Here is an 18263-nt window from a genome sequence, read left to right as displayed (position 1 = left end):
CAGGATCAATGAAGGATCCACCCATACTCAGGCAAATATACTTACTCTTTTTTTTATAATACATTAATTCAACCTGCCGGATTCAGTTAAAGATTCACGGTGCAGTTGGAGAACCAACATTGTACTCAGAAGGTCCAGGGCAGCAGATCATAGATGAAAAAGTGCAGGGTCGTTTCGGAAAATGGGGAATTCAATTTAATTTGCATGAAAGATGTGTGAAAGGGAGCAGTTAAAAATAAGATTGAGAAATTATATTGGGAGAGGTCTTGAATGCTAGGCTAAGAATTTTTTCTTTTATGGTCAGTGAACATTTCTAGTGTATGGGTCTGACATGAACAATAGACTATGTTTTACAGAGATTACTCTGAATGGAATACATGTGGGATAACTTGGAAGGGAAAGGATTGGAGTTGAAGAGAATACTATAGTAGTTCAGATGAGAAGAAATAAGAGTGTAATGTCATTTCTGTTTCTTTTGGTATAATAAGTAACGTGTGCTAACACAAATAGCACTAACAATGCACCAAGCACTTCTCAAGCACTTACTTGTGATAACTAATTAAATCTTTACAATTTATATTTGAGTAGCTTTCACTATTACCTCCATTTACAGATGAGGAAATGGAGGCATATAGAAGTTAATAGATTTGCCCAATGTCACAGAATTTGTAATTGGTTGGACAACCAATTTTGAACACTGAATCTGGCTTTTGAAATCCTAACTCTATGTACTACTCATAAGTAACAAAGGAATATACAATTCTCTAAACACAGAAATAGTCCCATTTTATAACATTTTAGCAAGGCTTTCAACTTGATAGATACATGTACATGCGTTTTATATATTTATTTTTGTTCTTGACCTGAAAGAATGCATCTAGGCTCGTCTAGAAAGAAGCAAAATATTGAGGTTAGAAACACTGTTCATGGATTGTTGAGCATTATTATTATTTTTTTATTGTACTTCACTATTTCAATAGTATTTATTGGGCACTTACCATATGTCTAGCACTTTGCTCTTCACTGAGAGACAGACAGTTCTTGCTCTCACGGAGCATGAACTGTTTTGGGTTTTAGATTTTCTATGAATCCCACTGCTACTGGTTGATGGCCATATTCTGTGTGGAGCAATTTTTACTGTGTCTGCATGTTCAAACTGGTTTTCTTTTTTGCATTATGTTTATAAATGCTACATACTATTATATAGAGAAGACATTTTCAAGGTTATAAAATACTAAGTCTCAGCCACTTTCAACATTTCAGTGTCTTTTCAAAGCCTGTGATATTCTGGCATCTTATGGTTATGTCCACTGAACATTCTCAGTGGTATGACACGAATGAAGCTGATTCTGTTATGTAAAGATAAAAATCACAGATTGCATGCAGCTAAAAATTATGGTTTGTTATTAAAATATAAATCATGATTATATAGTGGCTTGTTTAACAGATGTTTGTTTATGGATAATGGTCTGTTTAATGGATAATGTTTAATCCTACCTACTTTAAAGATCTAATTCTTAGCAATGTAAAAGATTCTTGTGTTATAAGCTTTAAATATTGAAATTGAATCGATAAAATTTGTACTGTTCTTATATTCTTTGACTACTGGGCGCACTTTGATTAATAATTGCTTCTTTATAGTTGTTTTAGCTATAACCTAATATCTGGAGAGATTGGATACATGTGACTTATTGAGAAGTTTTGACGTATATCAAAAATTTATGACATTTTCACATCCTACTCAGTATGCTCCTCTCAGTTTTAAACTTCTTCTTAATTAAATAACCCTTCTTGTATCTCCATGAAATATACTTTTCTTATATATTCTTTATTTTCATTCTTTCTACTTAGGGTACACAAAAAACATTTCATGAAAAAATTACAAAAAGTATATTTAAATGACAAATGCCTTAGAAAATATTTTGAAGAAATGTATAAATGCCTGAAGCTCCATGTGCATAGCCAAGTTCTGTACAAATATTAATTTTCTTCAAAAATTGTTTTTGATACATAACATTGCTAGATCATGAAAATTCAGTAACAGAAGTTTCATATATCAAAAGTGGGAGGTAAAATTACTCTTGTCAGAACTAGGCAGGACCTGAGACTTAATATACAAACAACTTTTCCCAGTGACTTTATAGGCTTCCAGGAACTACTCAATAATGAAAGAAACAAAGATTAAGTTTGTCTTCCATTATTCTTTGATAATAGAAAGTAAGACATAAATAATTTCCCTCATTATCTTTCTTTAGAGAGTCTTGATTTGCATTTGGCTAGTACACCATTAACAATATTAATTGGATCATCCTTTTATTCACCTAAAAATAGCCTTTGAAAGATTATACACAATCATTTTGTACCAGACCCAGAGTCATTTGTGAAAGAACAAATCTTTCTATAACCAATGTCATGTAGTCTAATACACATTAGGAAAAAAATGACTATTTGTGAATAACATATCCACAGGGAAAACTACATTTTTATGTAAGTCTAGAAAGGAAAAAAAAAAAGTTAGATGTCTGGTACATTAATCTTCAAGAAAATATTGAAATACATAATTTGTTTTGAGGCTCATTTTTACCCTGTGAATATTTCAGATCACTTTTTTTTATATGAGAGAAAAAAATAACTCTCACTCAACTCATTACTACTGACAGCAAGTTGTATGAGGAGACATTACATCATAAAGAAGCAGAAAATTTCCTGTCTCAAAGCGGTTTCAAAGCTGGAAGGAAATTACATTCTTTCACTTTTTATTCCCATTTCTAATCACTAATTTTTGCAATCAGGTATGAGAGTGATGAACTGTGGAATTGGAAAATTTCATTTTCCAGCAACCTGCACATAAAAGGCATGCAAAAGAAATCCATTAACGTCTCTTCAGAAGTAACAGAAGGAACTAACTTCTGTCTGAGCAGTATTTTCATAGGCTCAAGAAGGATCCTTTGCTTAACCAGCTATCTAGGGGAGCTTTTAATCTATGTTTCGCCTCTTAAAAAATGTTCCACAAGGGCATACTTTCTACAGGAAATGATTCACATTAGTGACTCTCAAAATTTGGATTGGGTTTCCTTAAAGGAGTAAACAATTATAAACAAAAAGTATGTGTTTAGGTATCGTTCTATCTGAAAATGAGTTTCCCATTAAGCTGTACAGCTTGGCTACTCATCATTCATTCAGGGCTTTGGTGGGATGTCAATTCCTCCACAAAGTTGTTCCTGACGCATCTAGCTTCTCCCAGGATGTTAGGTATTTTTCTCTCAGTTTGCTCCCAGCATTTGTACCCAATTTTATTATAGCTGTTACCACACTAATTATTTTATTATGTCTCATTCTTTAATTCCAAAATATAAATTTCTCCAGGCATGGACCCCATCTTTTATTCATCTATATCCATATCTGGCATAATGGATTATTTTGGGTTCTCCCCAAAGTAGACTGCTAATCAAGGCTTCAAGTCAAGTAGTTTATTTAGGAAATGCAGTGAACACTGCTAGGGAAATAGGTAAGTGATACAGAAAAGGGGTATCCATTTAGTGCTGAACTATTAAGTGGGCCTAGCATGTTAAGTGTTAGGAAAACTTGGAAAAATGGTGCAAAATACAGACCTCACAATTCTTCCTGAGTAGTAAAGGAGTTGGGTAATTAAACACCAACTACAGAGAATAATTGGTTGAGAACTACAGCTTTGTGGAGTTTTTTGTTTTGTTTTGTTTTGTTTTTTAAAAGCCTCAGGCACATACCTGCAGGTATCGGGAATTAAAAGCCTACCTGAACACATAAAAAACTTCAAGGGATATGAAATACATAATGGATGCTAGAGTCTGCATTTAGCACTGCTCACATCCACTCAGGCCTCATGTTAAATTTATTCCCTCTCATTGCTGTTTCTTTAATATAGTTGTCAATCACAATTTTAGGGGGTCAAAGGAACACTTAATAAAGGAAGTCTAGTGAAACAAACTACAGCAATGGACATTTGTCTTGTTTCTCCTATACATTTAATTTCAGATACCCCTCATTCTCAGCCAGCACTTCTGTTCTTCTGGAATGCTTGTCTAATGGCAGAACTCAAACCTTCATTCCTAAGGCGTCTGAACCCCTTACTTCTTTGCCCTGGTAAAACCATAGAGCGGCAGGCACCCATTTACAACTATTACTAGACATGGAAGCACAATGAGTTGCCCAAGTGTATCTCCTGCTGCCCACTTTATAGCAGCAACCTTATTTCTTCATATTAATCAGGATCAATTAGTGCTTCTGGTATAAAATACCTTTTAAATTTAAATTTAAAATTTTTTTCTAAATAGTATTACTACAATACTGAAAAAAAAAAAAGGAAAAAAAAAGCCACCTTTTTTTTGCCAGCTGGCCTATTGACCAACCAGGTGTCCTCATAGGTTTTATTGTAGTGTTCTAAATTTAGTGGTGTGCTGATTTATGCTAGACAACTCATTATCTCTGTTGTGTTATATGACACCTCTGCAGTGGATGTTCTTTAGTGAACATCAGCAGGAGATGCAGAGATCCATTATCTCTGTGACTAATCCCATGGGTACATCCATATCCCCCACTCCCTGATGTGTTTAAATGTTGCCATTTCAAGTCCCTAACCAATAAGCTAAGCTATTTGTTGCTACTCTGAATTCTGAGAACATCTTGATCTCAGGTCAGCTGTTCCTCCATATAAATTGATTATTTGAATCTCTGCCCACTGAGATACAATTCCCTCATCACTGCCACTCAGAGCCACATTTCAGTGACACTCTAGGGTTTTAGCAGTTCATCTTAAGCTTGTGCTAATATGTATATCCAGCCTTCTATGAACCAGGCCTTAGTTTTTTCATTTCCAGTAGCAGATCATAGGAAGACCTCAAGAGACCACGGCTGTAAGCTGAGGGAGAGGCATGCGTGAAAATGATAGATGGCATGGTCACCTGCATGTGTAAGTTACTTATGTCTTCCAAACTTGATTGGTCTAGATTCAAAATGTTTAATTTCAATTGTATTTGGGGTTACTTTGGTACCTGTTTGCTCTTGTGACTTGATGGTTTATTATAATACTCAGTTGATATGGTTTGGCTCTGTGTCCCAACCCAAATCTTATCTAGAATTGTAATCCCCATGTATTGAGGGAGAGAACTGAAGGGAAGTGATTAGATCATGGGGGTGGTTTCCCCGCATGCTGTTCTTGTGATAGTGAGGGAGTTCTCACAAGAGCTGATAGTTTTAAAGTGCGGCACTTCCTCGCCCGATCTTTCACCTGCCTCTCTGTAAGATGCGCCTTGCTTACCTCGGAAGAGAAACTTCACCTTCCGCCATGATTGTAAGTTTCCTGAGGCCCCCCAAGGCTATGTGGAAATGCGAGTCAATTAAACCTCCTTTCTTTATAAATCACCCAGTCTCAGGTAGTATCTTTATAGCAGTGTGAAAATGGATTAATACCACAGTTCATGATGAACACCTGTGTTTTTCTATTCACTTAACGTCTCATGCTCAGTTTCACAGTCTCTGCTAGGGCTCAACAGAAATTCAGGAAGACACTTTTGAACAGAATAGCTCTTTGCTGCAGTTGGTATGTCCTTGCCCTAAAACCCTGAGTGTTTGTGCTTTGACACTCCTTTTTGGGCTTGCCAGATTTTAGCACAGCATTTTAATGTGATCCAGATAACTGAACTGACAACTTTCCAAATCATCTGATAAATGGGGTGGAGCTGTGTTTTCAAGTGTGGTACATCCTATCTTCAAAATATGGAGAAGCCTAGCAAGCTTTGTGGCTTTTTCTTAGTGATAGGGGGCACAGGGTACAATAACTTGTCTTCTGTGTTAAAGGAGTTATTTAGCACACCCGTAATCTCTGGGCACTTAAAAACTATATTTGTGTGACATGTTCCGAATTTTTATTATGATTTATCTCATCAATGATGACGCATATGTTTTACAGGGCATCCAGTGTGTTTGCCACTTACTTTCCTCAAGGTCAGGTTAACATGGTGCCCTCAAAATAGTAGAACAGAATGATGTAATGTGAAATGTCCAGATGATTAAGCTCCCTTCTGACCTCATTGTGACAAAGATCAGGAAAGTTAACATAGTCCTGTGGCAAAGCTATAAACATATGCTGCTATTCATGCCAGGTGAATGCAAATGATTCTAATTCTCCATAATAGGGATTGAAAGAGTGTATTTGATAGATAAATATATATTTGCTAAATTAAGTGCAGGAGATATGCTGAAAGGGGAAGAAGAATGGTAGGGAAGAATACAATCCTATAAATGTAAATTGAGAACAAAAGTCAATAGAAACCCTTAATCGTGGGATATATAACACATTTTTCTAGTTCAGAAAATGTGTTGCTATGAACACTACCTGAAAATTTCTTATCTACAGTGTATTTGTAGTTATACCTGAATAAAGATTTAAATAGACACAGACTTCCTTTTTGTAAGTATATTTCTATGATATGAATATAAAACACTCATTGTAATCCATTTTTGAAGCTGGTTAAGTATCTATATGAGATATTTTTGAAGCAATAAAATGCCAAATAATGCATTTGTTGATAATACAATTATCTTTAGTAAATAATGGATAACATTGATGTCTAGGAAGTTTTACTATTCATAAAGTTAAATTAAGAAGTAGAAAATCAAATCTTGAAAATTTATCTAAAGAGACCTGTGTTATAAGTTTAATGACATGTAATGTGGCACTGAAAATATAGGTTCACCTTTAGGTTTCTCATCTACCTGTTTTTTTTTTTTTAGTTTGTTTGTTAGTTTGTTTTAACTGACCTCCAATACGGTTCGTTTGAACGTCATAGAATCTTGTCATTTCTGGTCTGCCAAGGCTTACTTCAGGCCTCCAATGATCAGGAGTTGATATTTGACAATACCTTTCATTTTTCCTTGTATTGGTTCCCTTTTCTTGTACAGTAAGAGAAGTGAATATGCACCTGTAGAGAATCCTTTAACAAGTTCCAACCAAGGAAAGAACTCTGAAAATAGAAGGGAAAAGTAGTGTACAATCTTGATTTTCATAACAACTTATTGCCTAAAATTACTTCAAAGTTGAGAAAGTTCAGCACCTGCAACGATGGCATTTATTGGCATTTCTTTAGCTACCTTTTCTTAAACAAATAACAGATTGTACAGAGTGCATGCATCAAAATCATTTCAAGGAAACATATTTCTGAAATGTCTTCACTTCATGTAACCTGAATTCTAATCTACATCCTATGGCTTACAAATGTGACTAGTCAATGTATGTGATCTTAGTTTCTTCATTTGCAAAGATGAAGCATACACTATTTTTTCATACATACATATAATACGTCTCTTCTTTTTTACCAAGATGTATCAGATGAGAAATAATAAAAATGTATGTAGTGCGGCTCCAGACCCTTAGTGACTAAACAGAAACTTCTACCCAATTACATTATCTCAGAAGTGAGAAAACAGATGTATGGCTTCTCAATTGCCTTTTGTAATTGTTATTTATCTTTTACATTTTTAATTTTGGAAATTATTTTCAGTTTCTTCAGTATATTGATAATGCCGTAAAGTAGGGGCATATTCACCACTTTTAATATTGCCAATTATCTTTCACTAATATACAATTTCTTTATAATTATTTTATCTTAACTGTATATAATAGTAAAATAATAATTATTACATTGTAATAATTAGACTAAATCTGCAATGAATTTAGTGATATTTTCAAGTAATGCCCAATAACACATTCTTAAATAATATAGTTATCTCTGTAGAGAGTTTAAGATATAACACTGAAGTCTAGGAAATTGTCATAATTGTATCTAAGATTCTTATCGAGTTTCATAAATTTCTAAGAAAAAATAATGGTCATGCCCATGGAAACCTGCAAAGGCACTAAAGTAAGTATTATTTTTCCTTCCACTTCTTTGGCATTCCTCCTAATAGCTTCCAAGAAGTGTCAACTCACTCTTCAATACTAGGCTTACTCAAATGAATACGGGTTTAATTATCAAATATCTGAATCAGGAACTAGCCCCGTTAAGGTCTTGGTTTCTCCATTTACAATTAAGAGTTGTTATGAGGCCCAAGTTTGATCATGTATGCCAAGACATTTTGCAAACTCTAAAGCCCCACCACATATGCCTCTATTTTTCATGTGTGCTGGCTTCCTCCTATACAGCACTTTGTTGTGATAAAAATGTGAGTGCTTTCTTTACCCTCTTGGGGAACATAGCCACACAGACCGAAATAAGGGTCATAGTAACTTGATGAGACATTCTCAGGCACATTCTTGAAGCTCCTTATAGGTGTAGGGGCTAGGAGCTAAATGTGCTTCTTCAGGATGATTAGTAAGAAAATCTTTCAACAGCTGCCTGTAATTGACAGATGACAACCTAGCAGAAGGGACTCTCATCTCTGCCCCAACATGGGGTTGGTATTAACCCAATACAGCTGCTGTGGGTAGATGCCCTTGTAACATCCTAGCCAAAGTGGGAGGGGAGTAGTCAACACAGTAAGGTCACAGCGTTGGAAGGTAAGCTGGGCAATCCCATTACTGGGTATATACCCAAAGGATTATAAATCATTCTACTTTAAAGACACATGCACACGTATATTTATTGCAGCACTATTCACAATAGCAAAGACTTGGAACTAACCAAATGTCCATCAATGACAGACTGGATAAAGAAAATGTGGCACATATACACCATGGAACACTATGCAGCCATAAAAAAGGATGAGTTCATATCCTTTGCAGGGACATGGATGAATCTGGAAACCATCATTCTCAACAAACTAACACAAGAACAGAAAACCAAACACCACATGTTTTCATAAGTGGGAGTTGAACAATGAGATCACATAGACATAGGAAGGGGAACATCACACACCAGGGCTTGTCGGGGGTGAGGGGATTAGGGGAAGGATAGCATTAGGAGAAATACCTAATATAGATGACAGGTCGATGGGTGCAGCAAACCACCATGGCACGTGTATACCTAGATAACAAACCTGCAAGTTCTGCACATGTACCCCAGAATTTAAAGTATGATAATAATTTTAAAAAGATGAGCTGGGAAGAACTGAGATGCCAGGTACTGAGGTGATCAATTAGGACAACAAGCCAAACAGAAATCAACAATTAAGGTTTTACTCACTTACTGTGATGGCATAAATGAGGCTGGAAAAAAGGTGCTGTCTCCTTTAATGTCTTATTTTTCTCCATGGAACAGCATGTGGTGAGGGTCAGATACATCAACACAGATTGGAAGTAATGTCTTGCTGCAGAGGTAAACCCTGAACTAGAGGCTCTTGCCATTGAATGGTCCCAGGGGACAGGGAGAGGGGGATGAGGGAGGACTAGGAGTGGAAAAGTGCAAGTACCATGTCAGAGTGGAGAAACTGTTGTCAAGGCTCCCCAGTAAGCAGGTCTCAGCAGAGGTACCTACATAGAGGTACCTACAAAGATGAGAGTACCTGGATAAAAAGACCTCTGAATGGAGGCATTTGGGCTAAAAATGCAACGTGTCAAAGTGTGGCTAGCCTGGGAATGCTGAGTCCTTGATTTTAACTCCCTTCAGACTGTGCACCCAGGCTGAAGTGGGGAGGGCAGCTTTCTCCCATGAGATCTATCAGGTGATGCTTTTATAATTGCTGGAAAAATCACACATATGAGATTGGCCTGGAGCCAGACCCCTCAGTGAGTTGACCTTCTCCCATCTTCTGTCCTCCTGACCCAAAATGTATACAGTTTTACTTCATCCTGAGAACAAACGGGTAAACTTGTGATTTGTGACAGGAAATAAAGCTGCAAATCATGAGATACAAAACAAGAAGCAGGGAACAATTAAACTATCAATGTTTTAAAAAGACTGAAGATCCACGAAACTTTTTAAAAAAATTATTGCTACAGACAGAAGCTTCAAGTAACTTGAGTTAGATACCCAAGTTTAACAATAGTAATCTATTCACCAAAATCCAGTAACTTCTTGTGTTTCATTAACAATTATACAGAAACTATGGCATATTTAATGAAAATGATAAGAAAAAGTTAATAAGTAAAAAAGCATTTTTCTAGGGTTCTACTGGAATTATCCTGTTTATTATGCAAATATTACAATGTAAAATGTAGAACAATGTAAATAAGATAAATAATTAGAATAGCTGACTGTATAATGAATCATATGATCTCTTCTAGCTAAATTATATGTTATAATATAAATATGGCTTTTCAAATAATTAGAAAGGATGGCCTAGTCATTAATTGGTATTGAAGCAAGTGGTTTAATGTTTGGAAAAATAAACATTTTAACTTCATGCCATTATCCAAAAAGATTTAATTTTCAAATAAATTATATATGTATAAAACAGATTTTCAGAAAGATAAAATATTGGCAAGTAGTTAACTGACTTACGGCTGTAAATTTCCTTTCTCGGTCATGTGGCTACTCTGCAGATTCAGAATGAACTGCCAGCTATAATTTGGTTCAGGTGCCAAGACCCATGATGCCACATACAACACCAAAATAGGAAAATGTTTATTACCTACGAGATGAGGCGTTTGGGAAGAACAGGACAGTCTTCCCAAACTAACCTGAAAATAGTTTGAGAGAGCAAGAAATGGAGGCTGGCTTGAGGTTTTTGTTTTGACTAGGGAGTCAGGCCAGGGTGAGGGTTCCCATGTACCAGCACGGACCTGGGTAGCTTGAATCTCCCCTACTCTGCACCAAAGGAGGGAGCACCCAGGCTTTTTTTATCAGCTTGACCAGATGTGAGGCAGAAAGGAGAAAATGAGGTTTGAGGATTGTTATCAAATGTAAAACATCAGAAAGTAGAGTCAGACTCCTTATTACATTAAGCATTCATCAAAACATAGATTACAAAGAGGAAAATGTTGAAAACAATATTACTTCAGATATCAAAGCCCCCCATAATTAGAATGACTGGTGTTAAAACTAGAGGCATATTTTCAATGTTTATAGAAAAGTTAATAACAATAAAGATTACTGACAAATGAGTAAGAAGAACATAACAATTTTAAAGAAAAATAGACAAAGACCACATATAGCTAATTCAGTAAAGAAGAAAGGCAAATGGCTAAATACACATAAAAAATTAAACACCATCAACAGCATCAAAGAACTATTTGTAACACTACAAATCAGGGATATTTTATATGGATAAAATGGTACAGATTAACAAAATATAACTGGGTTAGGCAGTAATACTAAGAAATGGCATTCCTGTAAACTATTGATGAATCATGATAGGACAATCTGGAGCAGTATTAGATCTAAAGTATCAAAAATTGTAAAAGCATGTAAACTCTGGTTTGTCAATTCAATTTTTGGAAATTTAGCCCATGGGAATAAAGTAGCTATGCATAATTATCTTCAAGGATAACACAGAGTTATAAATAATTGGAAAAAACCCTCCAGGATCATAGAAACAATTACATGTTCAGCAATAGGGGAATTAGTGCATATAAACTATGCTATATTTATATAACAAATATTATATAGTTTTTAAAATATTTTATAAATTATATGAACAATTGTAAATGACTAAGTGCAAAAATAGGTTACAAAAACATGGTTTGTATACATATATATTATATACATTTGTGTCTGTGAGTGTGTATATGTGTGTGTGTATATATATACACAAACCTACATAGACATATGTGTGTGGGTATACACACACACACATAGACATATATATATATATACATATATATATATACACACACATACATATACACACACACACACACACACACACAAAGATATCTCCAAACTTATAGGCCTACTTGATATTTCCACTTAGATATCTAACAAACATCTTTTGATGTGGTGTTTTAAAGAAAGAAACTTTTGGACGGAGTTCTTCCCCTCCTATTTTTCTATCTTAACCCTTCTCTGTATATGGTACCATCATGCACGCTAAAATCTAGGTGGCATTCTGGATTCCATCCTCTTTTCTTACTCCTTCCTGCCATCTATCATATTCCAAGTCTTGTGAGTCAGACTCCAAGACATACTGAATCTTCCCTCCTTCTCTTCCTCTTTGCTGCCACTCTTCCAACACAAGCCACATTACTTTTACGGAAACCAAAGCATAGGGTTCCCCTCCACTCCTTCAACTCTCCACTTCTACTCTTCCACCAGGCCAACACATTCCATTCTCTACCCAGAAATCACCTTTTTTTAAAAAAAAGGATGTCATACTACAGCACACTTAATAATGCTTTTATTACTTTGAATTCAAATTAAAATAAAACCTAAACTAACCATAGCCAAATCTGGCCCTTGACTAATTTTTCATTTTCACTTCATTATCAATCTCTCCCTTACTCTGTACATTTCTGGCATTTCTTGTGTTTTTCTGTTCCATTACATTGAAGTTTATTGCCACACTAGGAGTTTGCATTTTATTTTCTTCATATTGCCTGGAAATTCTTCTCTCATGGCTGGCTTTGTCTTATTATTCAGCTTCTATTTTTAACATCATATCTTCCCTCCTTTCTTAACCACCCAACTGAATTACTTGCCCTTCACCCTTCCCCTGCTGTGCTTTATGCTATCTTGTTTTGTTTTTCTTCCCACTGCATTCTAATACTAAACATTCTGTTGTTCTTACTTTAGCTTATCAGTGTTCCTCCTGTTAAAATGTAGTAGGATGCTGGGTGTCTGGAATCATGTTTGCCTACAGTCAGTCCTGAGTAAATAGTTGTTGATTGAATGAATATATAAAGAGCTAAAATATGGACATCATTATGTAAATAGACTTATATGTGGATAGTGAAACAATAATATCCTCTTGTTTATCCTCTCCTGAATCTTCAAGATTTCCCCCAATCAACACACATCGTATTTGTATAAAAGAACTGATAAAAAGTATGTAATTTAAAGTCTTTAAAATTCCATAATTTATTCTCCTACCATAAAATCCTAAATACTACATTTAATTTAATCTCTCATTTCTTCAGCACTTGGAAATGTCTCAACAAAAGAATATAGCAATTTGATAAAACTGTGTATGGTGAATTCTTAGATATTTTCCAGATATAGTGATCAAATTTCAAAGGAAGTGTTAGAAGTAGGAGGTATAAAAGATCATATAGTCTGGATATGCCCTTTAAAAATTTCTACTGTAAATGTAGTGGCTTATGCCTTTTATTTTTGAGTTAAAGGGAGAACATTTAAATCATTATTTGAGAATTTCCATTTATTTGCTTTAAGTACCAACAAATAGAATCTGCATGATAAATAGAATAGTAAAAATTCAAAAGCATTATTAAAGTGAAATTAAAACACTTTTTCTTTCCTTTTTCTTTACTTGGATTTTGGAGTTGTGCATTTTGCTTTCCACTGCATATTTTCCAGCTTTCATGGAGTGAAATAAAATTAATGGGAAAAAGTTGTAGTAGTAGAGCTCAAGTTAAAGTCTGTGAAAATCATTACTGGTGTTCTAGTTATTAATATATGCCACGTTCCTTGACCAAATGAGTAATTTTATTAATACTTTGCTATATAATGAATCATTAACTTCACAGAAATACAGAATGAGCCAAAAAAGGCAATAAATATCAAAGTGAATCATTTTCCATGTTTAATCATTTAAAAAACTGAGATTTTAAAAATAATAGAAATAAAATGTTGCTATATTTCTGATGATTTTTGACCTTGGAAATGGAATTTTGTCGTTTGAAAATGACAGTTCTAGATATTCTTCGGACAAAATTTCAACATCCAAATAAAAATGAAATAACTTAAAAGTAAGAAATATTTTATCCTGATAAAAACTTACATTCATAACATCCACAAGAATACTTCCCATACTTGGTTATCAATTACCTTGCTTCTTATTTAAGTATTTTTAAATTTGGCCTAATAATTGCATAACATCCTATCCAAGCTGCATCATATGGAATGGATGATTAATAAAATCAATAATGGATATAACAGGGGAAATAAAAAAAAATGCACCTCAGCAAGACTGTTCATGGGCGTCAAAACAAATCAGCAAGAGCACAGCAACTGTTTCAATTATCTTTAGAGGGAGGCCATGAGAAAGGGGAGGGAATTAGTTTCCTCTCCTTTATTGCTTAAACTATAAAACTATGAAGCATTAAATGTCTTCTGGGCGCTCACCCAATTTTTGGAAAAATAAGCCTTGATTCTTTGGAATTTGATGCATTCCTTTCCAGAATGCAAACTCATCCAGGGTTAGTGTGCTAAAATAAATGCTGGAAACAGGAGAACAAGAGAATGGGGGAAAATCCAATAAAATAAATTATGATGAAAAGACAATGCAGAAGTGCCATACACATTAATAACACTCATCTTGAAGGGTAACATTTAAGTAACCATGAAAAGTGAGCCACTAGAGAATTCAGATTAAAATTAAATCACATGCTTGTTCAATAATTGAGTAAAAGCTAAACACATGCATTAGCAAATGCAAATGATTCTTTTAATTAGACATCAACAAATGAGGTCCAGTAGCAGAAGCCAAGCTGTTTGGTCTTGATAATTTTTATTATAGACCTCTAGCATCTCAGTGATATTTCCCTGAGTATTCCTATATTCAAACACAAGGAACAAGAGTTGAATGCATTTTTTAACAAGGATATTTTCTCTTTATCATAACTGAATAAGAAGATTTTATCCTATTTTCTAGTCAAAATGCAACAAGGCGCTTATCAATTATCTAATAAATTTAATCAATAAGGAGTAAAATTGCAGTCTGAATATACCATACTATCTTCAGTGACATCTCACTTAAGGTCAACACATTTACAATGAAAAAATATTTTAATAAAAATTTCTCATCCTTGGGAATTCATCTGAAATATAGCAATATATTATACATACTTTCCCCTAGATATTGGTAATGAGTTTAATTCAAAGAAAATAAAGACTTGTTTGCAACCCACAAAATTTATGTTCCACAAAGGAAAAGGAAAAATATATTTACATATAATTGATACAGTATCAGCTGTATGATGTTTTATATATTTCATTTTATTATAATTTCTCAATAATAATGGGACATTAATCATTTTATTGTATTATAATATTGGACAAATAGTGGTGCATGAGCCTAAGTAAATTGATCTAGCTTACATAGCTACCCAGTGGCACAGTTGAAATTTAAAGGAATGTATGATTAAGAATCTTATCTTATTCTAAAACAAATGAAATGGAAAACACTTGTTTTTAGTCCATGTGGTAAGTCCTAACACGCTTATCCAACTTCCTACTTAACAACACCAAAATGGAATATCTCATCCTTGGCAGGTACCAAGGTGAATTCTCTTTGCCTACATATCTAAAATGGCCTCTCTGCCAACATCTCCTACTTCAGCAAATGGCAACACCTTACATCCAAATGGGTTACATCTGATATTTCCTCCTCAACTCCATCATCTTCCTGTCTCCCCAAATGAAAACACTCCTTGTTATTTCTGTCTCCAAAAATATTTGAATATCTTGACTTCCCTCTGTTCCCCATTTCTACTCCTACAGTCCAGTAAATATGTATATATGACATCACTTATAATTACAAATTTCAGAGACACATGAAATACCAACTCTAGACAAATCAAACATTCATTGAGACTGTAAAATTATTAATTTTTAATCCTTGAGTCACTGGTTTCACCAAGTGCTACAACCATCAAGTATGTCTAGACATAGATAGAAGTTTTAATTAAGAACTAAATGGACTTTACAAGTCCTTAGGGACTTACAAAGAGACTTAGACTCCCATACAATAATAATGGGAGACTTCAACACTCCGCTGTCAACATTAGACAGATCAACGAGACAGAAAGTTAACAAGGATATCCAGGAATTGAACTCATCTCTGCACCAAGCGGACCTAATAGACATCTATAGAACTCTCCACCCCAAATCAACAGAATATACATTCTTCTCAGCACCACATCGCACTTATTCCAAAATTGACCACATAATTGGAAGTAAAGCACTCCTCAGCAAATGTAAAAGAACAGAAATTATAACAAACTGTCTCTCAGACCACAGTGCAATCAAACTAGAACTCAGGACTAAGAAACTCAATCAAAACCGCTCCACTACATGGAAACTGAACAACCTGCTCCTGAATGACTACTGGGTACATAATGAAATGAAGGCAGAAATAAAGATGTTCTTTGAAACCAATGAGAACAAAGATACAACATACCAGAATCTCTGGGACACATTTAAAGCAGTGTGTAGAGGGAAATTTATAGCACTAAATGCCCACAAGAGAAAGCAGGAAAGATCTAAAATTGACACTCTAACATCACAATTAAAAGAACTAGAGAGGCAAGAGCAAACACATTCAAAAGCTAGCAGAAGCCAAGAAATAACTAAGATCAGAGCAGAACTGAAGGAGATAGAGACACAAAAAACCCTCCAAAAAATCAATGAATCCAGGAGTTGGTTTTTTGAAAAGATCAACAAAATTGACAGACCGCTAGCAAGGCTAATAAAGAAGAAAAGAGAGAGGAATCAAATAGATGCAATAAAAAATGATAAAGGGGATATCACCACTGACCCCACAGAAATACAAACTACCATCAGAGAATACTATAAACGCCTCTACGCAAATCAACTAGAAAATCTAGAAGAAATGGATAATTTCCTGGACACTTACACTCTCCCAAGGCTAAACCAGGAAGAAGTTGAATCCCTGAATAGACCAATAGCAGGCTCTGAAATTGAGGCAACAATTAATAGCCTACCCACCAAAAAAAGTCCAGGACCAGATGGATTCACAGCTGAATTCTACCAGAGGTACAAGGAGGAGCTGGTACCATTCCTTCTGAAACTATTCCAATCAATAGAAAAAGAGGGAATCCTCCCTAACTCATTTTATGAGGCCAACATCATCCTGATACCAAAGCCTGGCACAGACACAACAAAAAAAGAGAATTTTAGACCAATATCCCTGATGAACATTGATGCAAAAATTCTCAATAAAATACTGGCAAACCGGATTCAGCAGCACATCAAAAAGCTTATCCACCATGATCAAGTGGGCTTCATCCCTGGGATGCAAGGCTGGTTTAACATTCGCAAATCAATAAACGTAATCCAGCATATAAACAGAACCAAAGACAAGAACCACATGATTGTCTCAATAGATGCAGAAAAGGCTTTTGACAAAATTCAACAGCCCTTCATGCTAAAAACGCTCAATAAATTCGGTATTGATGGAACGTATCTCAAAATAATAAGAGCCATTTATGACAAACCCACAGCTAATATCATACTGAATGGGCAAAAACTGGAAAAATTCCCTTTGAAAACTGACACAAGACAGGGATGCCCTCTCTCACCACTCCTATTCAACATAGTGTTGGAAGTTCTGGCTAGGGCAATGAGGCAAGAGAAAGAAATCAAGGGTATCCAGTTAGGAAAAGAAGAAGTCAAATTGTCCCTGTTTGCAGATGACATGATTGTATATTTAGAAAACCCCATCGTCTCAGCCCAAAATCTCCTTAAGCTGATAAGCAACTTCAGCAAAGTCTCAGGATACAAAATTAATGTGCAAAAATCACAAGCATTCTTATACACCAGTAACAGACAAGCAGAGAGCCAAATCAGGAATGAACTTCCATTCACAATTGCTTCAAAGAGAATAAAATACCTAGGAATCCAGCTTACAAGGGATGTAAAGGACCTCTTCAAGGAGAACTACAAACCACTGCTCAGTGAAATCAAAGAGGACAGAAACAAATGGAAGATCATACCATGCTCATGGATAGGAAGAATCAATATCGTGAAAATGGCCATACTCCCCAAGGTTATTTATAGATTCAATGCCATCCCCATCAAGCTACCAATGAGTTTCTTCACAGAATTGGAAAAAACTGCTTTAAAGTTCATATGGAACCAAAAAAGAGCCCGCATTGCCAAGACAATCCTAAGTCAAAAGGACAAAGCTGGAGGTGTCACGCTACCTGACTTCAAACTATACTACAAGGCTACAGTAATCAAAACAGCATGGTACTGGTACCAAAACAGAGCTATAGACCAATGGAACAGAACAGAGTCCTCAGAAATAATACCGCACATCTACAGCCATCTGATCTTTGACAAACCTGAGAGAAACAAGAAATGGGGAAAGGATTCCCTATTTAATAAATGGTGCTGGGAAAATTGGCTAGACATAAGTAGAAAGCTGAAACTGGATCCTTTCCTTACTCCTTATACGAAGATTAATTCAAGATGGATTAGAGACTTAAATGT

The sequence above is a fragment of the Rhinopithecus roxellana genome, chromosome 2, assembly GCF_007565055.1.
Source record: "Rhinopithecus roxellana isolate Shanxi Qingling chromosome 2, ASM756505v1, whole genome shotgun sequence".
NCBI classification, from domain to species: Eukaryota; Metazoa; Chordata; class Mammalia; order Primates; family Cercopithecidae; genus Rhinopithecus; species Rhinopithecus roxellana.
This window is presented reverse-complemented; position numbering follows the sequence as displayed.